The following is a 7,091-nucleotide window of genomic DNA, read 5'->3' as shown; positions in this document are numbered from 1 at the left end:
ACCCCAGAAGGGTGGCCTGCCAGTCCCCCAATCAGGGCCTATTGGGGGGGCAGCCAGCAGGGGGAAAGGATCATGGGAGTTTGGCTGGCAGGCCAGGGAAAGGGGCCACAGGAGTTTGGCTGTGGGAGTGCACTGACCACCAGGGGACAGCTCCTGCATTGAGCATATGCCCCCTGGTGGTCAGTGCATGTCATACCGACTGGCCGATCCGTCATTCCGCTTGTTCCAGTCATAACGGTTGATTAGGTTTTTATATATAGAGATAACTCCATTAAAAAGATCAAGAATGCTTGTATAATAATTTTGCAACAGTTAGGGTTATGAGCTTGGTCATGCACTTTGAGTAAAGTAGGAGGAAAATTGTGTCTGGGGTATATTTTCATTCATATAACTTCTGTTTATGACTTTAGCAGTTTTACTGTTCAGCATTGTTAATAAATTTTTATGTTGTAAGTAGCATTAGTTCAAATCAATTAATAATTATTATTTAAATTAAACTATCAAAGACATCTTTAGAAAATTGAAATTCCATTTCAGCTTAAGGTAGTAATTTACTGTTCACCTTATGGATTTTAAAATTCACAAAAAATCAAAGATTAATTGTGAGAAAAGTAAGCAAAGCTTACTTTCATGAATTTTGGGCTAAAATGTTATTTTTAGTTTTAAATGAAAAAAAATACTTGTCTATATACAATCTATTACATATACCATGTATCATAGCTCATTAGCATCTTCAGAGTAAAAATTCATTGTAAGACTTTTAGACTTACTTGGTTATAAAAAAAAATCAACTAATAAAAAAATTGTTTTGATATCTATACCGCTTGCATTTTGTGGGGAGAAGGAAGTCACACAAAAAGAGTAAGCTGCCCTAACCCGTTTGGCTCAGTGGATAGAGTGTCGGCCTGCAGACTGAAGGGTCCCGGGTTCGATTCCAGTCAAGAGCCTGTACCCAGTGGGGGGTGTGTAGGAGGCAGCTGATCGATGTTTCTCTCTCATCGATGTTTCTAGCTCTCTATCCCTCTCCCTTCCTCTCTGTAAAAAAAATCAATAAAATATATTTTTAAAAAAGAGTAAGCTAATAAATTGGCCAAAAAAAAACACACCAGATCATAACAAAAATATTATTCTTTACAATCATTAGCAATAATTGACTCATTATATCTACATCTTATTTATCACATTAATGTACCATGAGCTGTAAACACAATGTTTGTGCAAGAGTTCCTGGTTCTTGATCATTGTTGCAAGAATTCTTCATGGGTAAAAGATTGCAAAGGCTTCAATAGAATGTCCGTGGGGAAGCTTCGAAGTGTTAGGTGGCTCAGGAAGCGGCATAGAGAACAAAGAGAGCTGAGTTAACCAGAAAAGAAAGAAAAGGAAAGGTTTTATTCTGCGTCCCCGGGCGGCCCACGAACCCCGGCAGGGCCAGTGTTTTCGTGCCCACAGGGAGGGGGGCGCTTTGTTTTATACTGCGGTTGGGTGAGGGGCGGGGACAGGAACTGAGGAAGAAGCTCCCGCCGCAGGCGGTCGGCAGGGTATTCAGGAAGGAGTCGATATCTGTGTGTGGGGGGGTGTGGATTCCAGGGAGAAGCCTGTATCTGTGTCTGGCACGCTGATCTGTTAGAAATTCCAGGGAGGGTCCATTATCTCGTCATGCATCTGCAGGTATCCGATCCTGGGCTCTCTCCGACCTAACACAAAGTATCATCCATAAATCCTCTGAAATGGAATGCAACATTTTGCAATAATTATTATTTTACAGCAACTTCTAGAAAATTTATATTTTGCTATTGTAAAAGTAATATTTCTTTCCATATTCGCCAACTGGTTATTGATATTACATAAGAAAATGATAATTTTCCGTATGCTTTTTATCCAGATTCCTCACAAAGTTCTCTTTTGCTATTCGCTTCAGTTGATTCCCTGAGATAATTTAATTTGCAAACAGTGATGGTAAATAATAGCAGTGATAGCATGTAGTAAACGTGTTATTTCAGGATGTCCAACGATCCAATCATCGCTCCCATTACACATAGTATTGTAGCTTTGGTGGGAGAAGCCCTTGACTTTAGAGTTAGCCAAGTGACCTTCTCCTGGGACTTTGCATCTTGAGTCAGTGACCTGGCAATATGCTTACTGTTGGAGATTATAATCATTGAAGCTAAGGCAGCTTTGGTGGATGGGATGCACCAGGACTATTTCTGGCCAGATGCCCCTGCCCCTGCCATGTGTCCTGCTTCCTGACCCTCCTGAGTTCCTCGAATCCTGTTGTTTCCAAGTCTGGTCTTCCAGCCTGTCAACAAATCTGTGAATACTTGAGAATTTTCCAAGAAATTCCCTTTCTGCTTAAATCAAATAGATTTCTAAATGACACCATTTTCATACTTAATTGTTTCTTGGTTTTAATTACACAGTTTCTAATATTTCACTCTTAACTATTATTTTGGCGATTGGTCTGTAGCAAATGTGTTTTTTTTTTTTTCTATTAAGGAAATTAACCTCAAAATGTGAGTTGCTAAAAAAAGTTTTTAAACAAGAAATGGCTATCTAATTTAATCTATGCCATTTTTAAGCAGCTCCTGAAAGGATTGTTTGTTTCTGTGAGTTGACCTGTTAACATGAGCTATCATAATAATTGTTTTTCTCACATTAAGTCATTCCTGGGGGAAAGTCCACTTGATTGTGGAGGGATATTATTTCACTTTACTTCCATTTGCTGAGTATTTAACTCTAGACTTCCTAATCTACACACATAAGTAAGATAGTCTATCATGAGCCACCTTTGTTAGTTTTCAGTAGTAGATCTATTCTCTGTTCAATTGGTTCATATTTTTATTTTTTTCTACAACATAGAAAAGATTATATATTATAAGAATTACTCTTTATTACTCTTCAAGAATTGAAAAGAACTTAGGAAGTCCTCAAGCATTTATTAAAAGTAAACTTTGACCATAGTTAGACTAAGATAAAAGTCAAATATCTAAAAAGAATGATATTTTTAATGTAAGATTTAGTTATATTGCTTACCCATTCTTATATTTTTATTTTTAGAAGATATTAAGTGGAAATGTCATAACTCTTTTTTTTAGATCCTAGATACAAAACATATGCTTTATATTCAGATCATGAACACACTTAGCCCAATCCCTATGTCTACCTGGTGATAAGTTACAATGGATAAAGGTTAGGTATCCAAAAGAATGTTCCCCATTCCTGTGTTAACATTGTAAATCTCCATAAGAATCTTCTACCTATTTCTTGGTACTTGGAGAATAAATGGGAAAGCTGGATTTTTTGTTACACAGAAAACACAGTTGTATTATATTGCTGCTGCTTTGGATATGTGTAAATTCTGAAGAAGCAAGGGACAAGATTTCATTTGGATTCTCTGTGGTCCTTTTTCAGGTCTTTCTATTCTAATCTAATTTTATCAGGTTTCTACTTGGAATCAGGATTTATTCTTTCAACTGGGAACTATAGGACATCTCTTATTTTTAAAAGTAGTTTATAAATTTCCATTTGCTTTTATTCATTTCACTGACCCTTCAGGCAAAGCCACTTGCAATTAAAGATAATAGTTTCCAGAAGCTGGCAGACTGCTGATTCATTCTACACTTAAGAACAAGAAATGGTAAAGTTATACTAAAAGCAAAGATTATTGCGATAGTGCCTTTTTGTGAATGCTACATGACTACTTTGTTAACAGGAGTAATAATTGAAAACAATGGCTTAGCTGAACTACTGCAGAAATTTTAAAAGCAAAGAGATGTCCATCAATTCCACTCTGGATATTTACCCCCCAAAATGTGGCAAGTACTTGAACAGATATTTGGACACCAATATTCATAGTAACATTATTCTCAGTCATGGAAAGGTGGAAGTAATCTACATGTCCATCAAAAGATGAATGGATAAACATAATGTGGTATATACCTGTTCTGGAATGTTATTCAGCCTTTAAAAGAAATATAATTCTGATACAACAAGAGAATGACTAGACAAGCCACAGACTAGGAGAAAAATTTTGCACAAAGCATATCTGATAAAGGACTGTTGTGCAAAAATATACAAAGAACTCTTAAAACACAACAAACAGAAAACAAACAACCCAATTTAAAAATGGTCAAAATATCTGAATAGAAACTTCAACAAACAAAATTACCCAAGGGGAATATATATGAAAGAAGTATATGAAAAAGTGCTCAACATTGTATGTCCTTAGGGAATTGCAAATTAAAATGTGATCAACCACATGCCTATTAGAATGGCCAGAACAAAAAACACTGATAACACCAATAGTGGCAAGGATGTGAAGCAACAAAAACTCTCATTCATTGCTGTTTGGAATGCAAAGTGGTACAGACACTTTGCAAAACACCTTGACAGTTTCTTAGAAAATTAAATATACTCTTACTACACAATCCAGCAATCACATCTTTGGTATTTACTAGAATGAGTTGAAAAGCTACATCCACACACAAAAATCTGCACATGGATATTTATAGCAGCTTTATTCATAGTTGCCAAAACCTGGAAGCAATCAAGATGTCCTCCAATAGGTGAATGGATAAACAAGCTCTGGCACATCCAGACGATGGAATTTTATTTAACACTAAAAAGAAATGAACTATTAAGCCACAAAATGACATGAAAGAAATGCAACTGCATATTACTAAGTGAAAGAAGCCAATATGAAAAGGGTACATACTGTATTATTCCAACTATATGACAGTCTGGAAAAGGCAAAACTATGGAGACGGTAAAAAGTTCAGTGGTTGCCAGAGGCAAGGAGAGAGAAAGATTAATAAACAGAGCAGAGAGGATTTTTAGGTCAGTGAAACTATTCTGTATGATATTATAATGATGTGTATATGTCCTACATTAGACAAAATCATAGAACGCACATTACCAAGTGTGTACCCTAATGTAATGATGGTGCTAATAATGTGTCAAAGTTGGTTCATCAGTTGTAACAAATGCACCACTCCTGTACAGGATTTTGATAGTGGGGGAGGCTGCCAGGGGCAGGGCAAGAAGGGAGAATATGAGAACTCAGTACTTTCCACTCAATTTTTCTATCCACTGAAAATATCCTAGATAATAAAGTCTATTGAAAGAAAAAAAGAAAAATATTCTGATATATACAAGATAAATTTACCGCAAAAAAATATGCTCAGTGAAATAATCCAGATTGAAAAAAAAAAAAGACAAGTAGTATCTGATTCCACTTATATCAGATACATAGAATAAACAAACTCATAGAGACAGAAAATATAATAGTAGTTTCCAGGGGCTGGGGATAATAACAAATCATTATTTAATGGGTACAGAGTTTTACTTTGAGAGGATGTAGAATTTTTGGACATGGGTAGTAGTGATGATTGCACAACAATGTGAATTACACACTTAAATTTGTTAAAATTGTAAAGTTTATGTCGCGTATTTTATCACAATAAAAAAGGCAAGAAAAGAAAATTCTTTGCTTTTATATTTTTCAGATTTATCTGTGTTTCCAATGAAGTTAAGTAATAACCAAGTTGAGCATTTATATGAATAATCCTTGCTCACAAGAATTATGGTTTATTTGACTTAAGATTTGACAAATAACTGAACTTTCTCTTTTTTCAGTCTCTTTGTTCAAAACCTAAATTCCATATGAAATGTCTTCCATCACTGAACAACCCTTAATTATCTTGATATGCTTCACATTTAAAATCTGGAAAATTTAAAATAGATCATACTGAGTAACAGAATTCAAATTGGTCCTGGGAGAATTGAGTTCAAAATAATATTTATAAAACTAGAGATAAGGTAATACTAAATTATGAACAGTATCTTGAGATCTGCTTTTTCGCAAACTGGAACTGTTCCCCTTGTTCTGACCCAGTAAAAATACATATCTTCAAACAGTACAACTAAGTTGGAGCATCCAAATATATTAGCCAGCCCATGGCACCATACAATGGGGAGGGACTCCCAAGTTTCCAGCTTCTACCTTTGGACCATATGCCAAATGCCCCAACTTTTCTAGCTCCTACCTAAAGGATGGGTCCCCACGGGTCACTATATAATGATAAAGGGGTTGATTCATCAAGACTTGAATGTAAAGACTTGTATTTAAGACCTGAAACCATAAAAGTCATAAAAGAAAACATATAAGGGGTAACCTCCTTGATATTGGTCTTAGTGATGATTTTCTAAATCGGACTTCAAACACAAAACTAAATAAGTGGGACTATAACAAACTAAAAAGCTTCTGCACAGCAAAGGAAATCAACAAAATGAAGGCAACCTACTGAATGGGAGAAAATATTTTCAAATCACATATCTGATAAGGGTTAAATATTCAAAATGTAAGAACTTATACAACTCAAGAGCAAAGAAACCAATAATCCAATTAAAAATTGGAGAGATGATCTGGGTAGATATTTTTTCAAAGAAGACATACAGATAGCCAACAGATACCTGAAGAAACATTCAACATCACTAAACACCAGAGAAATACAAATCAAAACCACAATGAAATATCACCTCACACCTGTCAGAATGTCTACCATCAACAAATCAATATATGACAAGTGCTGGTGAGGATGTGGAACCAAGGGAACCCTAGTGCACTGTTGGGGGAATGTAAATTGGTGTAGCCACTATGGAAAGCAGTTTAGACATTCCTCAAGAAGTTAAAAACAAAAGTATCAGCAATCCCACTTTTGGGCATCTGTCTGAAGGAAAAAATCACTATCTCAAAGAGATGTATTCACCCCCATGTTCATTGCAGCATTATTCACAATAGCCAAGATAAGGAAACAACCTATGTTTGAGTTGGCCGAAAGAAGGACTTTAAAAATGTGGTATCCTATCTAATAAAAGAGAAACATGGTAATTAGCCATACCTCCGCTACCCTTCCCATTGGCTAATCAGGGCGATATGCAAATTAACTGCCAGCCAAGATGGCAGCCGGCAGCCAGGCAGCTTGAAGCAAATATGAGGCTTGCTTGCTTCAGTGATGGAGGATTCCAACGTTCCCCGCATGCCGCTGCCGGCCTCTGAGCTTGCAGTTTGAAACATTGTTACAAATATAGAAGCT

This window comes from Myotis myotis, unplaced genomic scaffold, assembly GCF_014108235.1.
Source record: "Myotis myotis isolate mMyoMyo1 unplaced genomic scaffold, mMyoMyo1.p scaffold_m19_p_3, whole genome shotgun sequence".
NCBI lineage: Eukaryota > Metazoa > Chordata > Mammalia > Chiroptera > Vespertilionidae > Myotis > Myotis myotis.
Note: the sequence above shows the minus strand (reverse complement) of the source record.